At 41.9% G+C, this 19,207-nt stretch overlaps 1 protein-coding gene across 5 annotated transcripts in view; it reads left to right on the top strand.

Annotated features, from left to right (window-relative positions):
* LYPD6 (LY6/PLAUR domain containing 6) overlaps positions 1–19,207 on the top strand; it is a 116,535-nt gene that overhangs the window by 13,653 nt on the left and 83,675 nt on the right. For 2 of the 5 annotated variants that reach the window (XM_021074962.1, XM_013983918.2), the window contains exon 2: positions 10,364–10,443. The exons of the other annotated variants lie outside the window; for them this stretch is intronic. The gene's annotated coding sequence lies outside the window, so the exon portion shown is untranslated. The remainder of the gene's footprint in view (positions 1–10,363; positions 10,444–19,207) is intronic. 5 annotated transcript variants of the gene reach the window in all.

Below are 19,207 nucleotides of genomic sequence, written 5' to 3'. Positions count from 1 at the left end.
GCACGAGATGCTTTCTATTGGACTGAACTTCAGTGCCTTGAAACCACTGGGTAGGGTTCGTTTGGCATGTTACAGCATTCCCCTGTGGAATGCTCAGTCATTTTAGGGATGCTGAATTTCCATAAAGCTTTCAGCATAAACTTCAAGTCATCTTATGTGAAAGAAAATCTAGTTTGCATTTGGTCTTTACTTGATTGCTGATATTTTATAGGCTGTGCTCTGGAGGTGCAGAAAGATTGAGTCTTCCCAGCCATTTTTCAGACTTCTTGACTAGCAGGTTTCCTTTGTTAAATATAAGTTATTTGAAAAATGAAACAGACTCACAAATATAGAAAACAAACTAGTAGTTGCTGGTGGGGAGAGGGCAAGGGGGAAGGGAAAGACAGTGAATTAAGAGGTACAAACTATTATGTATAAAATAAATAAGCCTCAAGGTTATATGGTTCAACATAGGGAAATGGCCAATATTTTATAATAATTATAAATGTAGTATAACTTTTAAAATTGTGAATCATGGAACTCCTGCCCTGATGCAGTGGGTTAAGAATTTGACTGTGATGGCTTGGGTCCCCAGCCTGGCTCAGTGGGTTAAAAGGATTCGGCATTGCCACAGCTGTAGTGTAAGTTGCAGCTGCAGCTTGGATTCAGTCCCTGGCCTGGGAACTTCCATACGCCGAGAGTGCAGCCATCCGATAAAAACAGTAAAAATATAAAAAATAAAATGTCGAGTCACTGTGTTGTTACCTGTAACATATAATATTGTACATTGACTATATCTCAAAAAAAGACGTGTTTGGGAGCTAAATATACTGGGTATATACCCTTCTCTTTTCAAACAGGAGGGGAAAAGTCTCCTCCTTTATGGCATTCCTCCAATATCCATAATTCCCTAACAATTTGCCTAGGTCATTATCAACATCATCACTTGGCAAAGTGGAATCGAGTTTTTAAAAGCACCTGTTCATTTTAATAATAAAGTTAATAACAAAAGAACTCAAATGGCTTGTTTGGGGGTTGGCATTGAAATTGATTTTAGTTGCTATAATTTACCCAACAAATGACAGTAGTAGGGTTTCCTTTCTCATCTTTTTTTGGACAGGTGTTTGTGTCATTTTTTTGGCAGCACTTGAGAAGCTGTCCCTTACTGGTGATTTTGAGAGTTGTTCATACTTGAATAGATTATGAGTTTAATTTAGATAGCTTTGAAATCTTTAAAAAATAGTTAAGTCTTTTAATATTGCATCAAAACATCTATATTTAACATGTCCAAAAATGTGAATGACAGAATATTTTACACTTGCCAATGCAAACATGGCAATAATTAGGCACCAAGTGCTCCTTTTCTGGGCCCTACCCAAAGATGGAAGGATAAGACATGGCAACTGTCCTCATAGAAATTGGAATGGCTTCTCTCTCTCTCTTTAAATATTTGAGAACCAACTCATGCCAACCACAATTCAAGGTGGAAACAAAACAGTGCATGAAATAAGCAAAAGTCTCTGGGGATAAAGTAGTAAATAAGACTCACAAAATCCCTGCCCTCATAAACTTACATTCTAGAGGAGTGGAGGCAGAAGATAAGGACATAAATGAGAAAATATGCAGTATGCCAGGTGGTGATAAGTGCTGTGGAGAAACTGAAGTGGAGGAGAGGTAGAGGAAGTGTTAGAGGTGGGGGGGAGGTAGTTAGTAACTTTAAATGTGGTCATTGGAGACCCCACTCTGAGGGTGTCATAAGAGCACCTGGATCAGGTAAGGGAGAGAGCCTTGGGGGCCTCTGTAATAAGAGCCTTCCAGACAGAAATGCAGAGGTGCTGTATTGGCCTCATGAAATCACTTGCTTTCAAAACAGCAAGGAGACCAGTGGTGAAAGCCAGAGGGAGAGTAGTAAAAGCTCAAAGAGATAGGGAGCAGACAGAGCCTTAGGGGTTATCTCAAAGATGTTTCCTGCCTCCCTCTCTTTTTCTTTCTTTCAACTAAGTTGGGGAGCCATTAGAAGAATTTGCACCAAGGAATGACCTAATGTATGATTTAAAATATCTCTGGCTATGGTAAGAATAAATGATAGGAGGGAGGCTGAAGGAGGCTGTTGCAGGAATCCAGATGATACTGGCTTAGATGGATGTGGTTACAGTGGAGGTGGTGAAAAGGGGCATTCTTTGTCTGTTTGGAAAGAGCGGCAGAGATAGGATTTACTGAACGGTAGGATGTGGGGCATGAGCGAGAAAGCAGAGTTCAAGATGGTTCCAAAATATGGGACTGGAATAACTGAAGGGGTGGGGTTGTCACGTCCTGAGCTGGGGAGGCTGAGGAGGACCATGTTTGGAAGAGGATCCGATCAGCTTGGGACACCTTGCATTGGAGATGCCTGTTAGGCTTCCACACGGAGATGGGGAGTCAGTGGTTGGGGATATGACTAAGGGTTCGAGGGAACAATCTGGGCTGAAGATAGAATTTGGGGAACTTCACTCTCTCTGTAAAAGCCATGAAACAGGAGCAGATCCCTAGTGTGAGGAGAGCAGATTGGTCTGTGAGAGCAGAGTGAAGACCCTTAAGTGGCAGCTGTAGGTCTTTTCTTTTTTGCTACAGCTGTCGAGAGAACTTAGGAATGTGTGGGCTGGAAGAGATGGAGCAACTTTATGGAAAGTGTGAGAATGTGTTGCAGATGGATAATATTTGAGGGGTAGGAATAATGAGGGGAGAGCATTTGGCTAAAAGGTACCAGAATTAACACACCACAGCCCCTTAGCAGGAAAGCAGGGAGGGAAAACATATCAAGATCACCATAGAATTTCCTTGCTCTTGGGAGAGGTGGGATTTCTGGTCTCTTTCCCAGGATCAAGATATGCAAATGATAGAGTCTTGAGTCCCATAAAATCTTGAGTGTTTTCCGACTCTTTAGCAACAGCTTCTCTCCCTTCTCCCCACAGCTGGTGCTGCTTTATTTTTTGTAGTAACTTGAAACTGATGTTTGGGGAATTTTAAGTACATGTGTTATCAAAACAGATGTTTCACAGACTTTTATAGACTATCGGGAGGTCAGCTCATCTTTCAGAAAGCAGCCTGGTATTTGCATTTAGTTGGCCTCATAATTTTATGTTCTCCAGAATCACAGCATGGAAAATTTTAAATTTATTGGCAACTTTCTCTTGTTCTTGGATTTTTAGAGAGAGAGCAATTTTAGCAAAAGTGAAAAAAAATTGTGTTACCTAGAGGCAAATTATTGAACAACTTTACTTGCCTGATAATAAAATGCTTACATGTGGCAAGTAATATGTGGGGTCATGTTTTATAAAGGAAACAAAACCTCTGCCTTCCTTTTTGATGCAGAGTGGTAATTAAAACAAAAATGAATTTCAAAAAATAATGCAGTGCATGCCAACTTCAGAACGAATAGAATTTTGCCTCTTGTTCCCTTCTCCCTCACCTTCTTACTAGAATCTGGATGAGGATCAAATCTCATTTTTATTCTGGGTAAAAGTTTCTCATGGAGTGGGGAAAGCTGAGGACAGTGGCAGAACCCCCTGAGGTTGTAAGTTCTATGTTTCTGCGTTCATTTAGCTAAAGAATACCTTTAAAATAATGTGATGTTAGTGGTTTGGCACAGATAGGTGTAACATTTCCAGGCCCCACTTTTTCCCTGCGTTTCAGGGAGGTACAGAACACAGCTCCAGCAGGCAGTGACAGTTTATGAAGCCCCAGGTGTTGGATGGAGAGCAGCAATCAGGGGTCCACTGGACCCTCAGGCATTCCAGTAGACGGTTCCAGTCTCCTGTGGGGACAGAAATATTCTGCGTCTGCCCTGGCCAATGTGTACGCATTAGCCACATGTGGCTCCTGAGTTATTGAAATGTGGCTGGTACAGCTGAGGATCTGAATTTTATTTAATTTTAATTTACTTAAATTCAAGTGGCTACATGTGGCCGGTGTCTGCTGAATTAGACAGCATAGCCAAGCTGACAGCTCATCTTGGGCTTCTTGGAGCATGCAGGGGGCAGATGCCCATTCCTGGTGAGTGTCCACAAGCAGATATTTCCCATCCAGACACAGCCCCCAGGGTCTCTTCTTCTTCGTCTCCGTCCCCTTCCCCTTCCACTTCCTCTTCCTCTTTCCCTTTCCCTTCCCCTTCCTCTTTCCCTTCCTCTTCCCCTTCCTCTTCCCCTTCTCCTTCCCCTTCTTCCTTCCCCTTCTTCCTCTTCCCCTTCCTCTTCTTCCTCCTTTTCTTCTGCCACACCCACGGAATATGGAAATTCCCAGGCAAGGGATTGAATCTGAGCCACAGCTGTGTGACCTGCAGCATACATCACACCTGTGGCAACACCAGATCCTTTTAACCCCATTGGGCTGGCTGGGGATTGAACCTGTGCCTCTGCAGTGACCAGAGCCACTGCAGTTGGATTCTTAACCCACTGCACCTCAGTGGGAACTCTCCCATGGTTACTTCTTGTGCCTGGAGATAGGACAGCACTTTGTGAAATACCTCCTCCCTGTCTTTCATGGGAGTGGGGAGAAGGAAAACAAACAGGCAGAGTCATGTTACGTGGGATGAGGTCATTGTTATGGTCTTAAAGACCTTCAATATTGAACACTATGATATTAAAAATAGCCTAGGAGTTCCCATTGTGCCTCGAGGGTTATGAACCTGACTAGTATCCATGAGGTTGCTGGTTCAATCCCTGGCCTTATTCAGTGGGTTAAAGATCTGGCATTGTGATGAGCTGCAGTGTAGATCACAGACGTGACTTGGATCCTGCATCGCTGTGGCTGTGGCATAGGCCTGCAGCTGCAGCTCTGATTTGATGCCTAGCCTGGGAACTTCCAAATGCTGCAGGTGCGGCCCAAAACAGAAATAGATTGTTTAAATCATTGAATATTTTATAACTGATTAGGCCAGAGAATTGTCCTGGGGAGTAGATTTTAAAAGTAAAATGTGAGATAATCACTTCACTAGTGTTTTGAAAGTAGGGATTCTGTGAGGGACTCGCTTTTTTTCCCTGCAGAGGGTTTCTTGCGTTACAAGGGGTGCTCTTAAGGTTTTTGCTCATTTTTTAAACTGAAGAGTGGATTATAGAAGGCCTGCTAGGTGCTTTCACATAAATACCAAGGGTGTGTGTATTGCCCTGGGTGGGGGGGGGATTATTAAGGAGAGAGATACATGGCACAGGAGGTGAGATGACTAAGGGCTGCTCTAAGGCAGGAGGGAGGGTTGAGGGTGTGGCCAGAACCATGGTGTCACCAGGATCCAGCCTCAGGATCCTCTTTTGGGATGCCGGCATTATGAAGTGTGCCGCATTGAAATTATACTCCAGGGTCCTGGTGGGTGGCAGATCGAGAGAGAGAAAGAAGGACTCTTGCCTCTCAACAATCAGTTTTTACCTCAGAAGTTTTCCACACACGGGCAGTCTTACCACTGCAATGATGCGCTGTCCCCATTGAATTTGAGGATAAAGGTTTTTAAAAACATTTGTTGATTGATATTTCTGTTGTCATTCTGCCACTCTCCCTCATAAAACTAAATGGAGCCTTTGTGTCAGGGCCTATGCTTCACTTGCTATCCAAGTAAGGAGAGGAAAAATGGGTAAGCAGAACAAGAAAACTAACAATAAAACAGGCTGTGAGATAGATGCTGAATGGGTGGTCAGACAGTGAAGGCACGTCCCCTGCACTTGTCCTCAAAGACATCATGGGCCTTCGGGTAGAAGAGGTACTGCACTTACCCTCTGGGGCTCGGAAGGCAAAGCTGGTGCTTCTTTCACATGCGGTGGATGGTTTCTGAAGGCCCTTGTGTGCAGAGCCATCTGGTGAGAGAAAGGGATTTCGGAGGGGAGGTGTGAGCAGGAGGTGGAGAAATGACAGTGGGAAGACCCATTCCATTTGGTAGAAGGGGAAGCTTCAGGAATAGGAGGGGCTGCCAGGAGAGGATTATCCCCCTTTGCTGGAGGTGTCCCCACAGAGACTTCCCAGACACTGGGTGGGAAAGAGGGGCCTTGAGGTGGTAGAGCAATTCAGCAGATTACCCACACTCCAGGACAAGTCCTCTCCCTGCCTCCTTTTATAAATAAAGCTTTATCAGAACCCAGCCATGCCGTTTTGTTGAAGTGTGCAAGGCTGCTTTCCCGCTGTAAGGGTAGAGGTGGGTAGTTGTGACCAGACCACATGACCCACACAGCCTAATTTACTGTTTGCCCCAGAGCAGAAGAATTTTGAGGGCCCTAAAGAGAATTCGATGCAGTGATATGTAAGATCCTTTGTAATTCTCCAAATGTAAGGGCTTCGGACAGGAACAAGCTTGTGGGAAGTGCAGAGAAGGGCTCCTGTGAGAGATGGACCTTGAAGGAAATTCTTGCTGGCCCTGGCAGAGAAGGCTATTCCACCTGACCAATTGGGCACCTCAAGGAGAAGAAATCAGTGGACCTGGGATGCTGTGAACAAACTTGTTCCAACGTCCATCCATTCAGTAGTTTGTTCATTCAGTCATTCTTTATGCCTGTAGCACGTTGTCGGGCAGGGTAGACAATAATCTAAATCATTTCTCTGCCTGCTCTTGGTAATATAAGCACAAAGTCTTGCATGAGCTCCTGGTTTGGAAGAGCTCATTAAGTTCAATGTTTATAGGAGTTCCCACAGTGGTGCAGTGGGTTAAGAATCCAATAGTAGCAGTTGGGGTCACTGTAGAGTGTGAGTTCAGCCCCAGTCTAGTGCAATGGGTTAAAGGATCCAGCATTGCCACAGTTCTGGTGTAGGTCGCAGCTGTAGGTCTGATTCAGTCCCTGGCCCAGGAACTTCCATATGCCCCGAATGCAGCCATAAAAAAAAAAAAAAAATTCAGTGTTTATTTTTTTGTTTTGTTTGCTTTTTATGGCTTCACTTGTGGCATATGGAAGTTCCTAGGCTAGGGGCTGAATCAGAGCTGCAGCTGCCAGGCTACACCACAGCCACAACAACACCAGATCCAAGCCACCTCTGTAACCTGCATCACAGCTCACGGCAGTGCTGGATCCCTGATGCACTGAGTCAATCCAGGGGTTGAACCCACATCCTCATGGATACTAGTCAGGTTTGTAACCCACTGAGCCACAACTGGAACTCCCAAAAGTTCAGTATTTATAATTGAGTTTTATGGAGTTATTTTAAGTATAATAGCCTCACCTAGACTCAACTTAGAATTTATTCACCTGTTTGGCTTAACTGTAGAATATAAGAAATGGTTGTTCAAAAATGCAAGCCTCACTGTATTTGGCAGGAGATGTGGCTTGCAGTATTAAGAATAGGATGCACATTACTATTCATGCCTTTTTAATTGATTAGCCTTTAAGGCTTCTGAAAGCCTTTAAAAGTTGTTTTGTCAACATTAGACCAGCTGCTGTGTAATTATGGTAGCTCTTCTTGCAGTTAAATTCTTTTAATAACGTGTTCAATCTGCCGATGCCAAAGTGCTTTGAACCTGTGATATATACTAGAGAGAGCTTTTGTTTTTACTTACAGATGGTTGGTGCCATTTCCTGGGTAACTCTGTAGAATTTTCACAGAAATTTTAAAGATGAATGACTTCAAATGGGAGGCAAATGAATTTGAACATCAGGTTACTCCTCCCTCTATAAAAATTGTTCATATGTGACTTGAATTTTGAACTTGACTCAGAACAACCTAAATATGCTCATTAAAAAAAAAATCTGTTCCTTGAAAACCTTTAAAAATCTCTTTTCACTGACTCCCCAGGTTGTAAATCAAAACTTTCTGGCACCAGTCAGATGATGGTATAAGCAGCGAGACTTGTGATAAAGATCGTTGCTTTATGAGGAACCAGGCATGGTGGTTCTGCGCTCCATGCAGGGGACTGAAGCTTTGCTCAGAAAACCAGATGTGACTTTAGCAGTGTGTTTTGCTATTTTTAAAAGGAGTTCTATCCTGAGGTCTGCCATGGGAAGGTATAACTTAGATAGGGACTGGTGTTCAGAAAGAGGCAAACAGAAGATCCAGTGCTTCTTTCTTCCTGGTCCGCTGTTCTCCCCAGACACTTTGAATCCTATTTCTAAGGACAGGTTGTAGTGGTGTGTAGTACAGGTAAGAGGTGGAGGTGGTGATGATGGTGGCTTTGGGGGTGGCTCCTGATAGCTCAGGCCATCTAGATAACTTCTTCCCTATGCCATTCATTCTAAGAGAGAAAGGCAAAGCCACTTCAAACAGAGGCACAGAGAAATTCCTTGATGGCTCAGCGGGGTGAGGATTCAGCATTGTCACTGCTATGGTGCATTTATTTATGGCGTGGCCATAAATAAATAAGAAAAACAGAGACATAGAGCATCAGCACCTGGAGGGACAAGAGGCTAGAGGGAGCCACAGCTGGCTCTCTCTGGTCCCTTTGTCCCATGTATATTAAGGAATGCATCTATGTTGCTGGAAAATCATGATGTAAGTCTTTCTATCACCTGTGGTGACCTTTTCTCTCCACTTTGTGGCATAAGGGGGTTGGCAGAGAAATTGACCCTTTACTGTATGAAAAAGCCAGACTGTTTCAAATTTGATTAGATGTTCAGGAATTTTAATAATCTGCAAAATCTGGAGAAGCAGCTCACCTGGAAAGTACTGGCTTATGTAATGATAGTGCCACTGAAAATTGTCACTTGTGCTCACTCACTCAGGAATTGAAGATTTGTTTTCCTTGGGAGCTCATGAACCCTAAGAATTGACCAATTTGGGAGGTTTGAGGACCCATGGACAGTTGAATAGAGCATTTGTGTGTTATGAAGTAGCCATTGAGACACTGTTCTGAAGAGAACTAGAATTTGTGTAATTAAAAGTTGCTTAAGTTAATTCTGTTTTATCCTATGGGATAAAACTCATTCCTGGTAAATGGCTTCATTTGCTCAAAGTTATAATGAATGTGGATTCAGAGTATTTTTAATATTTCAGGCTGGTAAAATAGTCTACCCAGCCATGACCAAGAAAACTAGCATGAGTCTCGTGTTCTGTCTCTAAATGTCAAAACTTGTTAATATCATTATGCATTTTTTGGTGATATCACCTTTTGCTAAGGTACATAGTTTACATTGATATGATAGGTATTAAATCCACCTTCAAGTGTTAATTTTTTTTTTTTTTTTGGCTTTTGTCTTTTTAGGGCCTCACCTGTGGCATATGGAGGTTCCCAGGCTAGGGGTCTAATTGGAGCAGTTGATGCTGGCCTACTCCAGAGCCACAGCAACGTCAGATCTGAGCTGTGTCTGTGACCTATACCACAGCTCATGGCAATGCCGGATCCTTAACCCACTAAGTGAGGCCAGGGATCAAACCTGAAATCTCATGGTTCCTAGTCGGACTCATCTCTGCTGCGCCAAGATGGGAACTCAAGTGTCAATTCTAATCGTTTACATAACACCTGATATCCTAATCATTCTTATCACATTTTATATGCTTTCACCTGTAATGCTTGTCGCATTATTTTATATGCTTTCTCAAAGTCTTGCATAGTTTTAGAAAATTATAAACTTTGGAAATTTCTTTTTTTAATTTAATTTTATTTTTAATATGATTTTTATTTTTCCCATTATAGTTGATTTACAGTGGAAATTTCTCTGAGGGCTGCAAAATTGTTTTCGTTATTCTTCCACAGTAGTCTCACATTATCTTTCGATTGCATTGAATCAGGGAAGGAGATGTTGCCTTTAATTTCTGGTGCTAAGACTTGATAGACATAAACCTACATGCATATATATGTACATTTCTACACACATATGAGTGATCAGTTCCCAAAGAATCCAAAGATCAGCGAGGCAAAGGACTTGTGCCCGCTCAGATGGTGGGAGTTGTGGATGTCTTTGCTTCTCAAACTACTCATCCAACTAAAGCTCTTATTATGTTCAGAGGTACTCAGGTATAACATCTTTTGTTATTTGTATCAAGCATTTAGATTCTTGTTTAAAAGCAACAAAAACCTAATTTAGGAACATTTATTTTTCAGGCATTATTTCATGCCTGGAGTGGAATGGATCTTTTTCTTACCCCTAACTTATTCTCTTTGGACTCACCTTTGGACTCTGAGTTTGTGTGCTTAGCTAGGAGGATGTTTTTGTGGTGTTGGACTGTGCTGCCCCACCCTTGCATGAATAAATGGAGAAAAATTGAAGGAAGAGTCAGATAGTGAGACTGATGGAAGACCAGGGCTATAGCTGGGCCTCACCAGCAGGGACCTAAATGTATCCAGTACTCTCTCCCCATCTCTTGATTTCTCTCACCTTGTTGGTTTCACTCATTCTTACTGCAGCCCAGGTGCAGAGAAGGTGACCTCTAAAGCTCCTGAGACGTACACATCTCATAGTTTATGCCACCTCATGGGACTGACTCATGCTCTCTCTGTTCCCAGAATCAATAGTCCTGAAGAAGAGAGCCTATTGCCCCAGCCTGGGACAGATGTCGACTTGGACCAATCAGCTGTGGCTGCGGGTAGGACCACACTGTACTTGGTGGTGGTGGCTTTCTTGTGTATCAGTAAAAGGAGAATCAATATGAACTGGAGAAGCTTGAAACCCAAGAGGTGGTTTCCTTTCCCATATGTGGGCACATCACCTTTTTCTTACCAACCGTGACTAGTGGCATCTTCCAGATGCTTTCTTTTTCCTGTCACTTCTGCATTGCATGCCACTGCTTTTCATGCTTTGGTGAAGAACCTGGGACAAGACATAGTGTAGACAGAAGGCAAGTTCCTGGGTCAGTGATTTAGAGCAGGTCTCTTCTGTTCTTTTCCCGTGAGCCTCAGTGATGCTCCTCATCCTTGTTGAAATGTAGACAGACGTGGCAGCTCGGGAGAAGGCAAATAAAAAGGTCAAATGATGAAGCTCTCAGTCTGCTTTTGGCCCAGGAGATAATGCCCTTTTCTAAAGGCTAAATGTTTTCTCAGAATGAAGAGATCAGTCATGAGTCCAAAATTTCATGACTACCTTAGGAGTTATTCTTTATGTATGTGTATAATTGTTGGAAAAAATGTACTTCTGGTTTTGTCTTATTTCCTAATTTGTTTTCATTATCCAAATTCATTTGCACATACTTTTTAGACTAAGAAAGTTTTCCAAATCCATTTAACACATAACTCTTCGAAAAATTACTGGAATTCTCTGTGTGTTCACTTAAATGGGAGTCATTCTTTTTTTCCCCCAAGTTAATGGTGCTAACTCACTTATGTTCTGCTTCTGACAGCCCTTCAGCAGCAATGCGTCCCCAAAGGAGCTGCGGTTGATTTCTAAATCTTTTGTTTTCAGCTGCTGCCTAGTTATCCCACCCTGATTGGCATTTAACCATTGAATTAGATTTTTCTCCTACTAAAGAGAGCTTTATGAGCTTTAACTTCAAGTGCCTCTATCACAGTCTGATGTTTGCATTATAATTGACACTGAGTAAGCACTTTATGCTGGAAAAGGCATTGTCTCCTGGAATTGAGGGAGGATTTAGACACAGTTACCTGACACCCTTTTTCAGGGTTCAGCTGAGTGTGCTTCGGGGTGGCTCTGTGGGTGATTAATAACAATCACCCATCTCATGTTAACATGCTTACTTTATTTCTATTGTCAGTGGTGGTCATATTCCCTGAGAGCTATTCTCGGGGCTCGTTGACTGCTGTGGCCAGAAATATAGCCCCGAAGGGTAAAGCTTGACAGTTTCAGTACAGATGTCAAAAATAAATGTCCCACTGTTTTAGTATTATAATTTATAATCCTACTGCATAAAATGTAAAGTGATAGTTTAATTTCCACTCTTTTTTTGATATGATGGCAGAATAAATAGAATTAAAAATTTAATCAGATAAATTTTGCTGACTGTATTGTGTACATTGTTCATTTTTTGCCCCTTAAGTCATAGAATATTTTATGTTTCAAAAACAGCACCACCTTTGGACTCCTTATCTTTAATTATTGACAGTAAATAAACAAAAATTGTTCTCTGCACCTCTAAATGGATTTTGAGGGAAGGAAAATATCTTTGCCTTAAAGAGACCAAAGAGTGCACTTGATGTTTCTTCTTCTTTTTCTGTTAACATATTCATTCATTCAGCCAATAGATATCAATTATGTATCTGCTTGTTCTACCTCTGGAAACTTAAAACTAGGGAGATATAAACATAAAAAACTTCCAGTAAAGCGTTATAGACACCATGATAGAAGGTGCAGTGGGACACAAAGGAGGGAGTGGTTAGTTCTTATTCAGGGAAGGCTCAACTAGAAGATGACAGCTGAAGGGGGCCATCTGACCTGGGAAGAAGAAGAAAGAGGAAGGAAAAATGTGAACTAAACCTCGGGCTTAAGGCAGCATGGTCAATGGAAGGAGGTCATGTGTGTGAATAAGATTAAGATGAAGGGGATGTGTAGGTGGAAGAGGAACACAGAAAATGTAGAATAGAGGCCCAACCAGGGAGGTATTTATATATATAAAACACACGTATACATATATACACACATACACATGCGTACATGCATATACATGTATACACACGTGTATGAACATACACATGTGTATCCAATTACAGAATGTGGATTTTATTTTGTTTTTTTAAATTTTATTTTATTTTATTTTATTTTATTTTATTTTTTGGCCATGCCAGCATAAATTCCATGGCCTGGGAATTGAACCTGCGCCACAGCAGTGACCTGAGCCACAGCAGTGACAATGACAGATCCTTAACCCACTGAACCACTAGGGAACTCTTCGATTTTATTTTAGATATTAATTTTTTTCAGTCTTTTTATCTCTTCCTAAATTAAAAGGATTATGAATACTCTTGTGACTCTACCTGCAAAAATGTAAGAATCTTGTAGGATAGAGGAGAGGGGCAGATTCATAATTTGAAAAACCCACTGAGGATTACAGCTAAACCCAATAGAAGTCACTGAAGAATTTTAAGTGGGGGCTTATATTGTCTTTTAATATGAGTGAACTAATTAAATTACTATTTCAATTTACTATTCTTTAAATAAAAGACTTTAAAAATTAGTTATTTGCCTCCTCCATCTCTGGGCTCTCATGATCCCCCATGTAATTTTTCCATGAGAAAAACTCATTTGTTGCCCTGTTGTCACAAACACATTTTAAAAACTAATAGAAAAGGAGTATCGGGGGAAAGCATATAAAACTGAATTTGGAACAAAAGATGGAAGCTATTGTTTATCGTTTCCCATCTTTGATGTTCATAACCCAGGTCATTTCTAGGACCCCTTGTGGAGTGTCCAGGCCAAGTAGGAGAAGCGGTGGGAGAGAGTATGGAAGGCACAGTGCCTGGTGTGTCGTGTCGTAGGCATGCAATGGCTGTTAGTGCCCTTGTCTTCCCCTTTCAAGCTCTAGCCCCCTCCCCCCGCCGCTTTGTTTTGGAAAATCAGGACCCATCAGAGTTTCTGTTAGTGGTTAATGTCTAGAGTGACTAGTTGAAACTGAGAAGAAAATAATGACTCAGATGTTTGATCATGTAAGTTAGAATGAGAAGGAAATTTAAGGATTGTCTGATACCCCTAGCTTCTCACTTCACTGATAGGAAAACCAAGGTCCTGAGAGTTGGAGTGACTTATCCAAAGTCACAGAGCTAATAAATATGGAGAAAAGAGCCCTGGTCCTCTGACTTGACTCCAAATATCAGATCTTTCCACTCTCTCAGACACATTGATGTCATTTCTATATGCTTCGCCTTTTTTGGTAAACAGAGTTGGCCCCTGTAAAGGTTCTACTGGGCATATCTGAAACATATCCCTCCATCAACTGCCCCCTCTTTTTCTTTCTGTTTTTTAGGCCGTTTAGTGGCATCAGCATCTACCTGCTGCCTGAACCTGGTCATTTCAGCATCACTTTGGTTTCCTTCTTATATTCACTGGGTCACTTGGTCCTTTGGAAATGTGTCTCAGATCCATCTTTGTTTTCATTTCCTGCATTCCTTTGTCAACTGAGTCTATCTTCCTTTCTTCTCTAGACTACTGAAGTATCTGTAAGTTGGGCCTGCCTTCTGCTATTCACTCTCCTCACTGCCTGCCGCGTATTCTTTGTAAAACAGACCTCTTAATGATGGGGTCAAGAGCGTTTGGTGACTTTTCATTCTATAAAGTCCCTCTCCCTTAATGTGACCCTTTATGATATGGCCTTAATGTACTTCTTCAACATTCCCTTCTGTTATTCTCTCCTCCTTTCAGGTTCTAATCACACCAGCCTGTATTCCCAACTTTTTGGTGTACTTTCCTGGGATGCTCTTTGCACAAGTTTAAGCACATATCAGTGCCCAATTTTATGCATGCATCACTCTCTTCATGAGGCCTTCTCTTCCTTTCCTGGTAGAGACAGAGCCATCTTCTGTTCCCCCAGAGCACTTTGTTTTTATTTCTCTAATAGCCCTGCGTGGTATTGTCAGATGTGCTCCAGAATTCATGTTCTTTTTTAAAAAATGGGTCTGCTGTATTTAATAGTATGTGAACTCCTTGAGCTCAGCAGTTGCATCGGATTCATTCTTGTATCCTAGAACCTGTGGTAAACTGAATAGCGGTCCCCTAAGTGTCCATGTCCTAATCCCTGGAACCTGTGAGTGTTTCCTTACATGTCAAAAGGGATTTTGTAGATGTGATTAAGGATCCTGAGATGAGATGATTACTTGGATTCTTCTTGCAGGCCATCTATAATCACAGGGTCCTTAGAAGAAGGAGGCAAAGGGTCAGTGGCAGAGAATGTATTGTGATGAGGGAAACAGAGAGAGAGGAGATAATCCGTAGATGTGGAGGCTGGAATGTTGTTCTTTGAAGATGGAAGAAGGGCCCCCAGCTAAGGAATGCAGGTGGCTCCTAGAAGCTAGATAAGGCAAGGAAATGGATTCTCCTTTAGGGCTTCCGGAAGGACCACAGCTCTGCCAACACTTGATTTTATCCCAGTAAGACCCGTTTCAAACTTCCGCCCTCCAGACCTAAGAGATAAGTTTGTATCACTTTAAGCGACTACGCCAGTAGTAATTTGTTACAGCAGCAATAGAAAATTAATACAGTGCCTACCACATCCCTAGTATGAAAAAGAACTCAGTATTATTTGCATCTTATCTGGATTAAGCAGAGTATTATTCCTGGTCCTCATAATTACAGTAGCTAATATTTATGCAAACTTTCATTGTGTGCCAGTCACTGTGCTCAACTCTTCAGGCATGATCCTCATAATGACTCTTATTAGCCCCACTTGGCAGATGATGAAACACATGCATGGCAGGTTTTAATAGTTTGCCCCAAATCACACTGCCCCCAGGTGATGGCACTGAGACTTGAAGTGAGCAGTCTGGTTCCTGGGTCTTGGTCCCACTTCTGTCTTGTCCAGCCACCTACTCGCAGCACACATAAATTTACCTGTGCTCCCCCAGTATGACACAGCATGAGGATAGTGACACTCCATTTGGATATCGATATCTTCCCTAATCCATTGGCTTTGTAAATTGGGCAAGTCAGCTAACCTAGATCTGTGTGCCAAATCTTCCTTCCAATGTTACAGGGTTACTGTGAGTATTGAATGATGCATCATGTGTGAAAGAGCTCTAAGATGTATCAGGCACTATATGTCTGCCCTTTACCATGATATATTTGACTGCTTGTGTATCATCCACCTTCCCCTAGACCAAGGGTATGTCACTGACTAGCTGTGATGTCTGACACATGGCTTAACCTACTTGATAAACACATTTGATAAAAATGCCATTTTGGGAATTCCTGTCGTGGCTCAGTGGAAATGAATCTGACTAGTATCCATGAGGACGAAGGTTTGGTTCCTGGCCTTGCTCAGTGGGTTATGGATCCGGAGTTGCTGTGAGCTGTGTTGTAGATCGCAGCTGAGGCTTGGATCCCGCGTTGCTATGCTACCACTCCAATTCAACCTCTAGCCTGGGAACCTCCATATGGCATGCTTTCAGCCCTGGAAAGACAAAAACGAAAACAAAAAAACCCCCTGCCCTTTTGCCCTCTTGGTTAATAGGAAAAACCTAAGAGCTCCCAATTTAGTCTCCAGCATAGAACTTTAGTTTTGTTTTTCCTTTTAAAACAAATCCTTCTCCTTGCACTCCAAAGGGAATATTTGTATCATGTAGCCCAGAGGAAGGTATGACTAACAGAAGGCTTGCAGTGGTTTCAGCAGCTTTCCAGTGGGGTTCCTTAGGATGAGGGAACATTTGATCCCTTGAGGATGCTTATCACATGTGGTGGAGAATTCTAGGCTGGGGATGAGCAAATCCTGAGGCGTCCTGCCTCTGGAAGATTGGAAGTTTAAAAAGAAAGCCAGTGATGTGAATTTTACTCTTTCTCCCCATCCTGCCTTAGCCTGAAAGGCTACTTTCCTTCATGATGCTTTAATTGCTCATTGTCTGCCCTTTGGTTTTGAAATTAGCTGAGATCACCAGGAAAGCAGAAGGCTGAGATGTGACCTGATCAGACTTGAACTGATTGGCAGGTTCTCAACTTTTTGAAATATTGATGAGCCGCAGGATGGCTGGTTTGGGTTGAAGTGACACCTAGCTAAAAATCAGCACTTTATTATGACCTATTGTTTCTTTTGTTTACCTGTCAGATGTTCCCACCATAACATTGGGTCTGCAGAGCAAAGTTGTTGTGGTTTTTTTTTTGTCTTTGTAGGTCTGCACGAGTGGCATATGGAGGTTCCCAGGCTAGGGGTCCAATCAGAGCTGATGCTGCCAGCCTATGCCACAGCCACAGCAACACCAGATCTAAGCCACTTTTTTCACCTACACCACAGCTTACAGCAATGTCGAATCATTGACCCATTGAGCGAGGCCAGGGATCAAACCTGCAACCTCATGGTTCCTGGTTAGATTCGTTTCCGCTGCGCCACGATGGGAACTCCATGCAGAGCATAGTTTTTGATGCATGTTCAAAGCAAGTCCATCCTCAATGGTCAATATCCCAGCCTAAAATAACACTATGATATCCTTATGTGTACATTTTTGTTCCTCTAATCATTTCCTTGGGATGGATTCTTAGACATGGAATGAGTCAACCAAGGGAATGAACTTTAAAACAAAATGAAAATTAAAACTGAACAGAATGTGAGTTCACATCGTGGCTCAGAAGTAATGAAACTGACGAGCATCCATGAGGACAAAGGCTCGATCCCTTGCCTCACTCAGTGGGTTAAGGATCCGGCATTACCGTGAGCCATGGTGTAGATCACAAATGCGGCTCAGATCCCACATTGCTGTGGCTGTGGTGTAGGCGAGCAGCTACAGCTCTGATTCGACCCCCTAGCCTGGGAACCTCCATATGCTACAGGTGTGGCCCTAAAAAGAAAAAAAAAATAAACAATAAAAATAAAATAAAATAAAACTGAACAAAATGAAAAAAATTGGTATAGATGAACAAATTGCTTTCCTTAAAGACTGTGTTAATTTACATTCCAACTAGTAGTGTATGAGAGTGTGTATCTCATCGCAACCTTTGCCAGTGCTCACTTATTCAATAAATATTTATGGAGTTCTCACAACCTCCCAGGTTTAGATTTTTTTAGTGATTTTTTAAAAATTAAAGTATGGTTGACTTACAATATTGTGCCAGTTTCTGCTGTACAGCAAAGTGACCCTGTCATACATCATACATTTTAAATTTCTTAAATTATCTTCCATCATGGTCTATGCCAAGATACTGGACATAGTTCCCTGTGCTTTGCAGTAGGACCTCATTGCTTATCTAAGTGTAATAATTTGCATCTACTAACCCCAAACTCCCAGTCCATCCCACTCCCTCCCCTCACCCCCTTGGCAACCAGAAGTCTGTTCTGTGTATTGGGTTCAGACATTTTTAAAAAGTTTTCTGAAGTGCCCCAAGTGATTTGAAGTGTAGCCAGTTGAGAACTACTGGTTTGGTTGATGGAAGAAAGATAAGAAAGGAGAATTTCTCTCATCCCTTCTCTATGATCTGAGTGTCTCTCCCTATTCCCTTAGAATACATCAATTTCATTAGGTCATTCCTGCTTTGTTTTGTTTTATTTACAAGGGACACAATATTCCTAAGAGCAACCCCATCACACTCAGTCTAACATTGTCTTGAAGCAATAATTCATAGTAGTGTCAACTGTAGGCTTAGTAACACAATTCTCTGCCCACACAGCGCTTTCCAAGTCTCAAATAGTTCTGCCCAGCGGGACTGCCTTTCAACCAAAGAGCATCTTCTTGTTTGCAGAGTGATTCGCTAATATTATCTCATTTAACTATTGCAGCAGCTCTGTGAATCTGACATTTTCATTCTTTTATAGAGAAGAGGAGAAATACCACAATTAATAAGTAACCTTTCTCTCTGGTTACAGAAGTAGTAATCATGTGTTAGGAGCTGACTCAGTGAAGGTTTTCTCATTTCAAGGTCAGAGTTTCTAATGCTATGTCATTACCTGCCATTGGGATTTCTCTAGTTCTGCTCCTGTTTTATTACACAAATGAATCTGGTTGTTAGATTGTTTTAGGTTATTTTATTTAGTGTCTTCAGGTTTTGCTGTGCTTTCCTTTGCTCATTTTCTTTCCGACATACTCATCTAGAATTCTAAGCATCTAGAATCGTGTTTCTCAACTTGTTTTCATTATCTCTCCCTCCTCAAGGGGGAAGATTAATTTAAATTTTTTCTAATAAGAGAAATGAAATACTAAGGAATAAGATCTTGTCAAATAGGACTGAGCTTTGGAGGGCCACCACCTATTGTTATGTGTAAGGTGGGGGTTTTTTTGCCGCCTAACAACCAATTTTCATCTTCTTGGGGGTTCAAAAATGCTGTTCATAGACAGACTAATTTTGATGACCTTAACCTTGGCTGTCAAGGCAGAGAGGTGGACTGTAGGATTTACAGAAAGAACGGTTATCTTTGTGTCGTTAGTGGGGCACATATGAACCTGACGTGGGTCTTGACTGAAGGCTGTTCAGAAAGCTGCAGACCAGCTAATTGCTTAAAAGGCTGCAGTGCTTTCATGTGAATTGCTGATTATTTAAATATGCACACAGCGTGATCTAACCACCTGGAATAGCACACTTGCCTTGGTTTTTCCATATGCTGTGTGGGTCAGGTAGATAATGTCTTCCCCCTCCACCCACTGCCTACTTTTTCATAAGCTTTGTGTGGGTTCTTGTCTGCTTATTGCCACAACTCTGGGCTCAACGTTCAGATTTATTAGTTTCAGATTTGTGACAATTACATATGTTTCCATTTATAATTTTATAGAAAT

Source organism: Sus scrofa, chromosome 15, assembly GCF_000003025.6.
Source record: "Sus scrofa isolate TJ Tabasco breed Duroc chromosome 15, Sscrofa11.1, whole genome shotgun sequence".
Lineage (NCBI taxonomy): Eukaryota > Metazoa > Chordata > Mammalia > Artiodactyla > Suidae > Sus > Sus scrofa.
The sequence above is the reverse complement of the archived record's forward strand: the minus strand, read 5'-3'. Positions and strand labels throughout refer to the sequence as shown.